General features: G+C 40.2%; 1 long non-coding RNA gene across 2 annotated transcripts; it reads right to left on the bottom strand.

Annotated features, from left to right (window-relative positions):
• Positions 1 to 1,171: 1,171 nt before the first annotated feature.
• LOC144039997 (uncharacterized) lies at positions 1,172 to 7,293 on the bottom strand. Of its 2 annotated transcripts, XR_013289600.1 has the most exons (3): positions 6,875 to 7,293; positions 3,906 to 4,223; positions 1,172 to 1,730 (listed from the first exon to the last, which is right to left on the bottom strand). It is a non-coding gene; the product is annotated as an uncharacterized LOC144039997 (long non-coding RNA). The 2 variants fall into 2 exon arrangements; XR_013289599.1 differs by lacking the exon at positions 1,172 to 1,730 and having other exon boundaries at positions 2,711 to 4,223.
• Positions 7,294 to 14,321: the final 7,028 nt, after the last annotated feature.

Here is a 14,321-nt window from a genome sequence, read left to right as displayed (position 1 = left end):
CACAAAAAAAACTCCTCCGCCTTGTGTTATTAAATTTGCCAGCTAATTTTCTCTGAGGGTTCAGTGTAATTAATGGACCAGTTTAGAAGGGCCAATGAGACCACAAGCTGCCGTCATTCTGCCTGCTCTTGCGGCCACTTATGATGGGCCCCTCCAAAGGCCCCACTGGGCAATCCACAGTACAGGAGCTCGCCCCTGTCATTCACATGCCCACCCAGAGACCAGGCCCTGTCCATCAGGGATAGACTGATGGAGATACAGAGGCAGAGAGGGATGGCTATGACCGAATTCCCGTCAAGTCGTTAGGATTGTGCTCATTACTGCCATTTACATTTCAACAGCAGGCTAGCTAGACTTGTGTTGTTAGCAACACTAACTCATTAGCACTAACGGGGAAGGGGGTGGCATGGAGGAGGAGTGAGGTGTGCGAAGGCCTGAGGCGCCCAGCCTCTAAAATACACCAGAGGGAGGTTTGCAGGAAAAGAGCACAGTTGTGAAGCTGCAAGACACAAACACATAAAGACTGTGTCTCACCTGGTAGGAAGAGACATAATAAAGGGAAACAATTTAAATGGATTTGTGGCAATCATATCAACCTAAACAGAATGCATACTGTACATTTATAATCACTGTGACCAGATTCTCAAAGTTAAAAATCGGGACACTACAATTTCACAGAAAATAAAATCTGACATAAATTTTCACCAAGTATTATTTTAAACAAATTTAATTGCTAGTCAATCTGGTTGTGTTATTGCTGTAGCTAATGTTAAATGCTATCTTGGTTTAACAGCGCTAAAGTCAATGCACTCACCATTATACAACCTTTTTTTGTTTGGTCCTGGCCGCTATTAGAAGCTGGCTGTGCCGTTTACCCCGCATCGGTCCCATATTTTAACATTTGAAATATGCCACCAGAAAAGCTTAGCTTGCATTGGGTCTGACCAGCAATCGCAGCATTAGGCTAGTAGGACTACATTTTCCATGATTCTTAAGACACTGAAACAGGAAGTAGAAGTACCATGGCCCAAAGAATTGCTGAATGGAAAAAAAAAAAAAAAAAAGAGACGCAGGGACCAAAGTGGGTAAAAAAATGGAGCAGGTAAAACACAACACAAGGCTCAAAATCTAGACTGTTAGTTAATTAAAACGGTACGTCTGGTCACCCAAGTCTTTTATGAAGATGTTTTTTCTTTATGGGCATTTTTTTATCCAGTAGAAACATGGCATGCCATTCAAACAAACCAGATGATATATGTGTGGAAGCAAATACATTAAAGTTACATTTTTCCTCATTTACTGTACAATGGTAAAATATTGACCTGATATTCTATTACTTTTATTTTTACTGTAATTTATTATTTACTCACTGCTGTACAAATGCTATCCTACTTTATTATCAATGTATCTATTAGTTTGACAGCACCAAGAGCTACAATAGGTTCAAGATCGCGTCAGAGAACGTGCATTTTGATCATGAATAATGTTCCAAAATTAAAGGGAGCATGCAGATATTATTTACTGAAATAGTGGTGTGGTTGGGGGTGACAATGAAAATAATACACAGCAGAGAAGGATGACGAGGATGCCTGATAGAATATGAGCGTGAATACAGTATGTCTGCCCTCTTCTGGTCATCGCCTCATCATCCACACACACTTCCAAAGGATGGGGGCGGTGGGGTGGTCACTGAGGGTGGAGGGGAGCGATGCATGAGGCAGAGAGATAGACTGCAGGTGGATTTGGTGAAAAACAAACAAACAGATTAGTCACCTCTATAACATAGGAGACCTTTAGAACTGAGTGTACATGCACAAAATGAACACTAATATCACAACTGTAATATTTGTTATCATGCGGGAACTTAATCATTCCAATTAAAATTGTTTGTGCGCTGGTTTATTATCCAATTCCCTTGTCACAGGCGCGAGAGAAAAATATCATTTCATATTAGGCACCTCATTTTCATGTGAATATTAATCCAATGGCATTTGAAATTACATTTAGAGCTAAAAACTATGATGGTATTCAAAATGTGATTAAACAACGCTGCCATATTGTGCTAGCTCTATTATTAATCAACCAATGTCTTGGTGATGAAGAAAATAAGAATGGAAAATGGTTTGCCTTTGGTTCTTGACTGACAGCATTTTTTCCAATCTCATTAAGTAAAAGGCAATTGACTGCAAATGATGAGCGCATATTGCTAAATGTTACTAATTTACTGTCGTGCTGGGTGATTTTTGTGTTCATAATATCATTTCAAAGTAAGCCTACAAAAGGATAGTGAGTGTTTGTCTATGTCAGTTTGTAAATAAAAATAACATTTATTTGAGAGCTTGTCTGGCAAAGAGCAGCTTTGGTGTGTGTGTATGTGTGTGTGCGCGTGCGAGAGAGAGAGTGTTTTCCCAGGGTCCACCTCTGCCTTGAGGTGTTTCTGGGGCAGGTGTGTTGCCAACAGGCAGCAGTGGACTAGTTAGCCAGCTCTGGGGGTGAGAGGTTTAATGTTAGAAGAGCTAGTTAGTGGTGGGAAGGATTAGGGTCTTTATGTCAATAGCAGAATCTTCTGAGCCAGTGTTGTTGGGTGGGGTGGGGGGAATTAAAATTGGTCCCACAGAGGTACACACGTTTGAGGTTATTCATAGGCCTTGGGCAACAATTCGAGGCAAGGTAGTGAATGAATGAGAAATTATGTACACAATAGGGGAAAAAAGCTCCAACCATGTATTAAAAAAATAGACACATATTAATAAACATGCATCAAAAATTATCATATTGCTATCATACATCCACTCTGGCCACAACATTATATTATGTCCACTTCACAATCTAACAAGATACAATACAAGAAACCAAAGATACAAAATAATTTAATAAAATAATTTTCATACAGCTACTGTATTGAATGATATTAAAATGTGCAAGCGGTCATCATGATGTGGCTGGTTGCTTTGTTTATGAAAACATAATACTGTATTCATGTGAAAGTATTTGACACAAGATGTTTCTTTATACGTGCAAAACGAATGTAAAGTTAATGGAAGCTTGCTAAACATATACAATATATAACAAAAAGGATTATTGATCTCTCTCTCTCTCTCTCTACTGTATGTAAAATACTTAAGCATCCAATATTAGTGATTCAATGTGTTTTGAGTGGTATAATAAATCAGGATTAACATTTTAGGCTTTAATGAGTATGTCATCTACTTAAGGTAATACAAGGCCCTTCTATAGTACACATCCATGTTCAAGTCAAAATGTACAGTGTGCCAATACATATACGTATACATACCTATACAAAACAATATTAATTAAAAATAATGTTTAAGATTAAACATAGAGTGGGTCAGATTGAGCCATACACTGATTTAACTTTTATTCTATATTTTATTTGATGACCTGTCCTCTTTCCAGTGTGACTGTAGTATTAACAGTTTAGACCCAAAATTTATTTCATGAATCTAACTATATTTGCAAATGCACATAAGCAAACTCCCAAAGTGACACACTCCAAAATACTGTAATATCGTACTCCAGAAACAGATACAAAATCACAAAAATGTTCTGCAAAAACCTGACTTCCACGCCTTACTTTCAAAGCAGCAACTCCTTATCTAGATTGAAATATATATGACAAGGACTATGGGTAAACACAAGATTGAAATGTTTATTCCTGACAGCTACAGTTCCATCTTTGATACCATTGTGAATTTGTGAGTTGCAGTGCCAGGGCGTCCAAGTGGGTCTGTTTATGCGTTAGTCTGCTGTCTATTTGAAATTGTGCCAGTCTAAGAGTGTATGTGTATTTGTGTGCCAACGGCTGAGTGCATCCACCTGCTCTGTTTATCCGTATTTGTGTTTGCATGTGCACAGTACATGTCTGATTGTATGTTCCTTCTCACCTTTGTGCCCACACTTGTGCTCTTCTGCCTGACTGCATTGTGTGCGCTTGTCTTTCTATTTTAGATGTCCCACCTTTATCTTGTAGACATTTTGGTTGGTCCACACAAGATAATTGATAGCATGAGCTCCTTCCACCTCACCAGAATGCACTGTATGTGTGTGTGTGTGTGTGTGAGTGTGTGTGCAGCATTCCCCTGGGTTCTCAGAGTAAGCCTTGTCCGCCTCATCAGACTGTGGGACTGGGGGCATGGCTGTAGGGTGGGCCTCCACTGTAGGGACCCTGGGACCAACAAGGGACAATCACTGCTGCCTCATAGCTGCGAGGAAGGAGACAGACAGAGCCTGCATGCATGAAAAGATCTTAAAAAATAGGACAAATTCTGCTATGTACTCTTATTTTTACCCCTAACCCCCCTCCCAACATACACGCACACACACACACCTTCTCCACATTACATTTTCTTAATCCCTCCTTCCTTTCGGAAGGAATTTCACAAGATATCACCTTCCACGTGTATTTTTTAGTAGTAGATTTTTTTGTTTTAAGTAATCTTCTGTCAACACATCCTCATTTGCTCAGTCACATGATCTGGGCCCCTCACACCACAAGGCAGGCTTTTTTTCTGTAAAATGTTCCAGGTGGATACACCTTTACCTACCACAACGAGGTTGGACAGGATAATTCCTCCACCAATGTTTGTCTCTTGGTGGGATTACTCGAAAAGTTGTGGTTGACATTGCAGGAAAGGTTAATAATGCTACAATTTTTTTTCCTTCTTTCTCACTTACATGTTTGTAATTCAAATCAAATTAAATCAATTCAAAAGTTATATATAAAGACTTGTCATACATAAAAATGCAATTCAAAGTGCTGTGTAATTGAAACATATATTGTACAATATAAAAAGACAATCAACCTCCCCATGAGCATGCCCCTGCACACGCAGACACAACCTGACAAATGTATGTAAAAAGACACAGAGAAACAATATGAGGAAAAGCACCTAAATGAGGAAAGTGGAGCTAAAAGCAAAAATAAAACAGAATAAAAAGAGCTAAACGCTAAAAGACAACAAAATAAAAGGCTAAAAGCAAATGTAAAGAATAATACAATATAAGAAGTAAGATTTATAAATTAAAAGAGCTCACCACCGCCGGTATCTACTCTACTCTACTCTACTCTACTCTACTCTACTCTACTCTACTCTACTCTACTCTACTCTACTCTACAAAAACCCCGTCTCCACCAACAAATCTACCCGGCTCTTCTCTACTCTATTCACTTTTTCTGGCACCTGCTCCTTTGCGGTTCTAAAAAAATAGCCCAGTTCCAAAACGTGACGTAATTATTTTGATGAAAGATTGGTTCGAGACATGTCGTCATCAATGTGTAGCTGTGCAAACCACCACACCAGGAAAACAGCTGCCATTAACGATGAAGAGAGAACAACAATGGCTTCCAAACAGATTAATGCTTGGACTTTTGAGGAAGTGCAAACCTTTATAACATTATTGAATGCAGTCTTTTGGTTGCTGCAATATTCGTTCAATGTCTTCAGGCTGAAATAAACAGGCACAAACCATTGTTTGCGCTCTCCGTTGTTTTTGCCTGTGTGTGCAGTATTTGATCACATGCATGATTGTGCCAACATAGGAGAAGTAATGTGATGACTAGCCCCAATTGTAATTTTTTGCTAACATCAAGGCTAACAACTGTTAAACAACTTTAGATAGCTAATAACAGTCAAAACTATAGCTTTCCTTTCACACTTGTTAGGGGTCACAATTGTTTTGGAATAAATGCACTGGGTGAAAGCCTAGAAGGTACATACTTTGGCACTGAATATTCACACTTTGACATGAAAAACACAAAACGTTTTATCTCCTGAAGTTCAGCAGTCTTTCTCCAGAGAAGGCTATGAAGCATGTACCGTACTTTCCAAGTTGTTCCACTTTCAAATACATTTATTTAATTGGAAATTGCTTGGAAAACTCCTTAAAATAACATCAGAATTGTTTTAAATATTTTGAGTAATAAGGAACTTACAAGTTTTCTTAAATTGGTAAATAGCACCTTTTTAAAAATAGTAACTAAGGAGCATTTTGTGACTAAAAGTATGTAAAACCAAACAACTTGTCACTTCTTTATTAAAGGTTCATTGTGCCACTTAAAGCTTTTTCTCTTTCTCCACCATTGCCCAGATGAGTACGAAAAACCCTGACTGTTTTACTCTGACTGCACCTTTCAGCTTTTATCTTCCCTTTATTGACCTTTTGCACATGATGTTACAACCCTAATGGGAACGCCCCCTATGCGACGCTGGACGGCAAAAGAGCCACTTGCCTGTATTGTAGCCATTGAATCTCGTACAGTGTAAAGTCCTTTATCTAATCGATTATTTTATAAAATGGTCATATCTTGCTGTGCGGTCGGTTGTACAGACAGACAAAGGAGTAAACCAAATGTTGCTTTTTTATCACATACCTAATAATGAAGACGAACAATGTCGATTGATAGCAGCATCCAACAGAAAGAACTGGCAGCCCACAAAGTATTCACGGATTTGCAGCGATAATTTTTTGCGAGGTTAGTAGATAGATTTTCAAACATTTTACTAGTAAACATACACTCTAACAAAGATTGTAACAGAGGTGTCAAATTGTGTGTTTCAAATCACATTAACAAGCCAGATAGTTAGCGTCCACTCCAACTGCACAAACACACAGCTTAGTTTTAAAATGCACCTTCTTCAAAACTATTAAGTGCATTTGACTGTTTAATAATGGGGGATTTCGTCTTTGTGCTTGGAGTTTTTCACTTTGGAGTCGGAGTCATATTCATGAATTTACTGCATAGCTTGCCAGTACGATAGTCATTTGGTCCATGCTAGTAAACATAGTAACAAAACATCATCACAGCGTTTCAATATAGAGCGGACTGTCACTTAGCATGATAAACAAGTTTTACCTTTGCATTACGAGGTATATTGTCCACTGGTGTGAGCGTAGCATCTCGTCCCAGAGACTCAGCCAGCGACAAGCTTTTGAATCAGCCCCGGTGTAAGGAGAGGAGACGGTATTGACTACATAATGATATAGGTCGTGCGCTGTGAATTCCGGCTGAGTGGGCGATTTGATTAAATTGGTCAAAACAGCAGGCAACAGCAGGTAAGGGGCTGTTTTCAAACTAGCGATCTCCAACTTGAGTAAATATCGCGCTCTATGAGTCCTGACTAAATGTGCAACTTCGACTGACAGGCGAACTTTGGTTGAAGTAGTAGATTCCATGGCTCCATGGACAATAATAACTTTTAATTTGTAAAATAACAGTCGCTAAGTCACTAAGTCGCTCCGGGTCACGTCCACTTCCATTCAACAATCATTTCCTTCCGCCGTTCCGTCATAGGGCAGTCACGTGATCACCTGACTGCCCTATGAATGGTTAATAGTAGATCTGCACACCACGGTTTCTTTGGGGATGGGAGGAGCGGAGTATTATTATTTTTTACCTCATTTGAAGTCATGTCTTGGTTTGCCAACTGTGGCTGTCACTTTTAGATCGTGCAGGTACTCGCGCGCGCACTATAAGCGAGCCTGAAACAGATGCTGCAGTTACGGTTTGCGCCAGAGGTGGCAGTGAAAAAGTGACAAAATGCACAAAGATCCTCAATGATTCTTCAGAACATCAATAAAAAATTATGTATTGATCAATCAGTGGGTAAGTAGTGCGTCATGTGACTTCAAAATGTATGTTTTTTCTTTCCCATTTTGGTTGACAAATTATTATTTGCAATAGTATACAGCTTATCAAGACGTTTTTTTCACTAAACTTAAGAATTACATGTCCACATCTGAAGATGTTTATGGAGCCTTATGAAGCATATTTGAGGTTTGAAGCTTTTCCAATACATATTTAATTGTGCTCAAGCATATACATTATTCAGTATCAAAAGATGATCTATCTATCTATCTATCTATCTATCTATCTATCTATCTATCTATCTATCTATCTATCTATCTATCTATCTATCTATCTATCTATCTATCTATCTATCTATCTATCTATCTATCTATCTATCTATGTTTATTTTGTATATCTATCTCGGTTTATTTTGTATGGAAACACAATATTTCAAATGATGGCAGTGTGTTATACAAGCTGTCATGATGTTACAAATCATGTCACATGATGTTCCCACTCTTACCATGACCTCATTTAATGATCTGTCTTCTACCAGATTTGGCTTTGTTTGGATTTGGCTGCAGTATCCCTTGTTGCTCTTTCACTTTGAAAAGTCACACAATTACAAAACGCGCCGCTCGCTGACACATGACAGATTCAACTGCGCACTTGTCAATTATTCTTTACGGCCTGCCACTGTCACAAAGGATTCAACATCTGAGCCTGTGACTTCACCTAGATTGGATTACCTGCTCTCCACCCTCAGTGGGAAGAAAAGTAGATTTCACCTTTGACCTGTGGCTCCCCTCGACAGGTATTTCTCAACCAACCACACACACACACACACTGCATTTTCTTGGCGGTAATCTTGTCAAAGTTTCATTAGCGCAGCATAAATTAACCCTAAATACCTATGAGAAATATATAGAACTTGAGTAAAATGTATCTTTGAGTGCCACTGCCAATGTTGTGGGAACAGAATGGAGAAGGCCCTTTACGTTGCCCTGGAGAGATACCAAGGTTTTGTTTTTTTACGTTAACAAAAACTAACAAAATAATTGAAACAAAAATGGAAAAAAACCTTTTCGTTAACAAAATAAAATAATATAATACATTAACATAAATAAATAAAAATAAAAACAAAACAACAAAAATGCTTTAAAAAAATTATAAAAACTAACTGTAACTGCATTTTCCGATAAAGGGTTAAGAATAATGATGAAACTGCAATTATAGCGAAAATGTACTTGTTTTTGTCATTTTGCACTTAATTGAATACATGAGCCTTTGAAGTTGATTTTTAAGGTGATCTAAAATGTACTTATTTCGATATTACAACATGGCTGTTTTTAGAGATTGTGAGCACTGCCATGATTACACAGCACACATGGCTACATCCCTAAACCTCCTCTTTGGTCTTCCTCTAGATCTCCTGTCTGGCATTTGGAAACTCAGCATCATTCTACCAATACACTCACTATCTCTCCTCTGGACATGCCCAAACCATCTCAGTCTGGCCTCTCTGACTTTATCTCCAATGCCTCTAACATGTGCTGTCCCTCTGATGTACTCATTCCTGATTCTATCCATCTTGGTCACTCCCAAAGAGAACCTCATCATCTTCATCTCTGCCACCTCCAGCTCTGCCTCCTGTCTTTTGCTCAGTGGCACTGTCTCCAGACCAAACAACATCGCTGGTCTCACCACAGTTTTATAAACCTTTCCGTTCATTTTAGCTGAAACTCTTCTATCATACATCAGACCTGACACTTTTCTCCACCAGTCCCAGCCTTTTCCACACTCTCCTTGCTCTGGACCGTTGACCCTAAATACTTCATTCCTCAGGCATCTTCTCACTATCTAAAATCCTGTTGAACAACCCAGTCAGACATTCTACTGCTACCTCCCCTAGACACTTCCATACCTCCACAGGTAAATCATCAGGACTGAGTGCCTTTCCACTCTTCATCCTCTTCAATGCCCTTCACACTTCATCCCTACTAATCTTTGCTACTTCCTGGTCCACAACAGCCACCTCTTCTACTCTACATTCTCTCTCATTTTTCTCATTCATAAATTCTTCAAATTACTCTTTCCATCTTCCCATCACACTACTGGCATCTGTCAACACACTTCCATCCCTATCCTTTATTACCCTAACCTGTTGCACGTCCTTCCCATCTCTGTCTCTTTGCCTTGCGAACCTGTATGAATCAGTTTCTCCCTCCTTACTGTCCAACCTAGCATATAAATCATCGTAAGCCCCTTGTTTGGCTTTTGACACTTCTACTTTCACCTTACGCTGCATTTCCCTGTACTCCTGTCTACTTTCTTCTGTCCTCTCAGTGTCCTACTTCTTCTTAGCTAACCTCTTTCTCTGAATCTATTTCTGCACCTCCTCATTCCACCACCAAGTCTCCTTATCTCCTTTCCTTCCAGATGACACACCAAGGACTGTCCTAGCTGTTTCCCTGATCACATTTGCTGTAGTTGTCCAGTCATCTGAAAGCACTTCCTGACCATCCAGAGCCTGTTTCAACTTCTTCCTGAAAGTCACACAGTCTTCTTTTTTCAGCTTCCACCATTTTGTCCTCCACTCTGCCTTTGCCGTCTTTATCTTCCTCATCACCAGAGTCATCCTACACACTACCATCCTATGCTGCCTGGCTACACTCACACCTACCACTACTTTGCAGTCACTGATCACCTTTAGATTACACCGTCTATACAAGATGTAGTCTACCTGTGTACTCCTACTACATCCACTCTTGTAGGTCACGCTATGTTCCTGCCTCTTCTGGAAGGAAGTATTCATGACAGCCATTTCCATTCTTTTTGCAAAGTCAACCAACATCTATCACACAGCACACCTGGCTGAAAAGTCATTATCATACCATTTACAGTCAGGGTTTCATGTCTTAAAATGCACACTTATACGCAGAGGAGGGCACTTTCGTTGATTCTTGTTAATGGCGATGCCCACCTTTCGGCGAGTACACAATAATGCGAAGCCTCGAAAAAAAAAAATGGACCGGGCACCAATTAACTCTTTGACTGCCAAAAACGTTAAATAACGTTTAGTAAAATCCTGCGGAGGAGCGCCAAAGACGTTAAAAGACGTTCACCAAGTTTTTTTGTTTTTTTTGGGAAACGGGTGGAGGAAAGCCTTGGCCAGCTGTGCTGAAAGTATCAAGCAGATCTAGTTAGTATAATGACTATTTTTGGCCCCTAGATGGCAGCGATGACTCTCTTTGGACAAGATCGGGTAGGTGTCAGTACTGTAGTAGAAGACGTGAGGCGGAGCTAGAGTGTTGAGGGGACAATGGCTGAGAAAGCGAAAATGGCGACCGGTGGAAAGCAGCTCACGCTTGATCGTTTTTTTCAGAGAAGAGAAGCATCAACCAGTGCTAAAGAGTACATTGATGACGACGATGATGATGATGGTGACTCCGAGGTTGACGCCGAAGTTGGAAGCGTTGGCGCGGCGGCTATGATCACGTCATAAAGCCTCACCGGCTAGCGATGCTAACGCCGGAAAACGCGGAGCACAACCGAGTACTTCTGCTCAGGCGGACGTTCAATCGGACGACGAGTCCAATGCATATTCATCGGAGGAGTGGGTACAGTCTTATCACGGAGAAGACACTGGTTCTGGACTACGATGCCACCATGAATGGAGTGGATACGATGGATCAGAACATCTCTTACCACCCGGTATAGGAACAGAAGGACATGAGGAAGCCAGACGTAACACCACCGTAATGTCACTATATCATGATCCTGAGAGTAGACTTGATGGCAACATGGCCAAACACACACTGCAGTATATACTTGCTATGCCCCGGGAAAAAAAGGCCAGCAAGAAAGTGTATCGTCTGCACGCGAAGGGGCCATTGCAGTGAAACTAATCTGTTGTGCAAATCCTGCTGCATCCCCTTGCACGCAGGGGAGTGTTACAAAAAGAAAAACTGTATTTGAAACATCCACACAATTGTAAATAGTACCACGGTTGCACACATTTGTAAATAGTTTGCAAAATTGTTTTGTCAAATTGTTACACTGTTGATTGTAAATAAACGTATTTTGCTATCAAAAAACACTTTTTCATTGTTGGTGGTAGTGTTTTACAGAAGTAAAGCACTGTTTAGGTGTTTGTGGCATCATTCATGGCAAAAAAAAAAGGTGTCAAATTCACTAGAGTGCATGAAAAAATATCGTTTCACAAAAAGCTTGATTTCTCCGTATTTTGTTTCAAAACAGAGCATTTGGGTGAAACTAACCATTTTCTATTGTTGATTACTGAAAAACGGAATAAGGTAGAAACAAACTTTGACAACAAAGATGAGAGTCCAATCTTTCATTTGGTAGTACGTGTGTTTCCATAGTCCAAACACAAAATTTTCTGTGGACCTTGAAAGATCAGTCAAAATGCTTAAATCGGCTGGCACCCACGGCATCCCTTTTCTGAAAACGTCTGGCAGTCAAAGAGTTAAAGCAGGTTTACGTCCATCGATCGGAGTGAATATCAGCGGTCTTTCTCATTCTGTGTATTTTTTTTAGCCTTGTGTCATAAATCATTCGTCGAAAATGCAGAAGCACTGTGTTGGCCCTCTCCCCAATTTGAGAAGGACTGCCATAGAGTATAGGGTTAGTTAGGTTTTAGAGTATAGAAATGAACAGTGTCTATTATCATTGCAGCTGTAAATCTATCTTCAGAGTGATGCAGTATTATTTACATGGTCAGGCCTGTTGATGAAGAAGGAAATGTTGTTTTTGTGTGAGTGTATAGGTGTGTGTGTGTCTCTGTAGGAATGAGGGGGTAGGGTGTGTGATGGAACAACGCAAAAGACAAAAGGGATGTGTGTCATGTGTCATAACGACGACCGCTCATCTGCTCTCGGACAGAGGAGAGACAGACGGACAGAGGGAGTGATGGAGGTGATGATCAAAAGGATTGCAGTCACGATGAAGAGGCCTGCGACTGGATGGACGCTGCCTCTATCTAGTTGGCTCTCATCAATGTTAATGCCTCCTTTGACAGACACTGCGTGGCAAGCAAGCGATGGATGGCTCGCACTTACTCATTCCTGTCTGCCTACACACACACACACACACACACACACACAAACACTTTTTGACATCATACCAGTGGCTGTCTGCATAATTGCAAGGATAACAAAATCTTAACTGGAGCAGCATGTTGGGTCTTGAATAAATTGAACACCTTCACAAAGACTCTTGTTAGTAGAACTGTGCACTAATTTGGTCAATTGTGTCAAATTGAATGTTGATTAATTGGGTCTGGAAATACAAGAATTGTTCCAACTAGGTAGGATTAATTACATCAATGGATTTGATCTAATTTCATACGACTCCATTGCATTATTTTGCACAATTGAACTGTGGAAATAGGAGTTCAGAACAGAAAGATCAGATTTAGGCAAACATTGATCAATAAGTACACGATAAGTCAAGCCAATGTACACAAATGACCATCTCCACTCAAGGCAGTGGTTCTTAACCTTGTTGGAGGCACTGAACCCCACCAGTTTCCTATGTGCATTCACCGAACCCTTCTTTATTGAAAAATTAAATAGGTGTAGGGTTTATTGGTGAACAAAATAAACAGAGAGAGTAGCCTTTTCATCAAATCTGGCCTTCTTCACGATGAATTCAGAAAGCGTTGTGTTCTTGCATTCTCACCTCCATGCATCTTAGGGAAGTGTTCCTTTAGATTTGCTAGATAAGTATTTGTGGAGGACTAAAATTGCTCCATTTGACATTGCAAATCATGCAGTTAGAAATCTAACTTGCATCACTCAACTCAACTGTTATTTATAGAGCACTTTAGAACAATCACAGCTGTTTTGAATGGAACCCAGGGGCTGCAGATACAATGAAAACAGCAGAGGCCCCAGAGTTGAACCCTGTGGAACACTATATGTTCTGTTATACAATTGAATTCATATTGCACCTATCCGTTCAACCGTTTTTTATTTTTATTTTTTGTGCTCAACATAGTCAGTATGATGGGATTACAATAATAAAGAAATCACATGATGTACCGTCACAACAGTCATAAATCGACTACTGTGCAATGTAAAGCGATTACCTGCAGACAATGATGGCAAAGCGGGGCATATCATCACAAATCATTTAAGTTGGTGTGTGTCTTGAGCTCCGACTAGCGCCTGAGACTGACTCACCGAAGCCCTGGGTTTCGACAAACCCAGATTAAAAAACACTGATCTAAGGTAATTCATATCATGTATATTAAATCCAGGTAAATGGACTGTTTTTTAAATAGCACTTTAACTACACCATGGTGCCCAGAGCGCTTTACAATGCCTCACATTCACCCATTCCCACGCACATTCACACACCAGTGGTCGGCTGCTGCCACACACACTGGGAGCAAATCGGGGATCAGTGTATTGCTCAAGGACACTTCGACATGGTCACCAAGGGTGAGGATCAAACCCACAACCTCTCAGATGGGAGACAACCACTCTACCACTGAGCCATGCCGCCTCAGGTCATCATTGAGATGATACACTGAACTCAAAAGCACCTTTAAAAAATGGCAACCATTCCCACCCCCCTGAGAATGCTGGCAGTAACAAAATCCTGCATTTAGGGATGACACAACATAATATCACGCTTCAGCCTTTTTCACCTAATCCTCAGGTCCATGTCAATAGAAGCGTAATCTGGAAATCCCCGTCACAGATCT

Source organism: Vanacampus margaritifer, chromosome 20, assembly GCF_051991255.1.
Source record: "Vanacampus margaritifer isolate UIUO_Vmar chromosome 20, RoL_Vmar_1.0, whole genome shotgun sequence".
NCBI classification, from domain to species: domain Eukaryota; kingdom Metazoa; phylum Chordata; class Actinopteri; order Syngnathiformes; family Syngnathidae; genus Vanacampus; species Vanacampus margaritifer.
The sequence above is the reverse complement of the archived record's forward strand: the minus strand, read 5'-3'. Positions and strand labels throughout refer to the sequence as shown.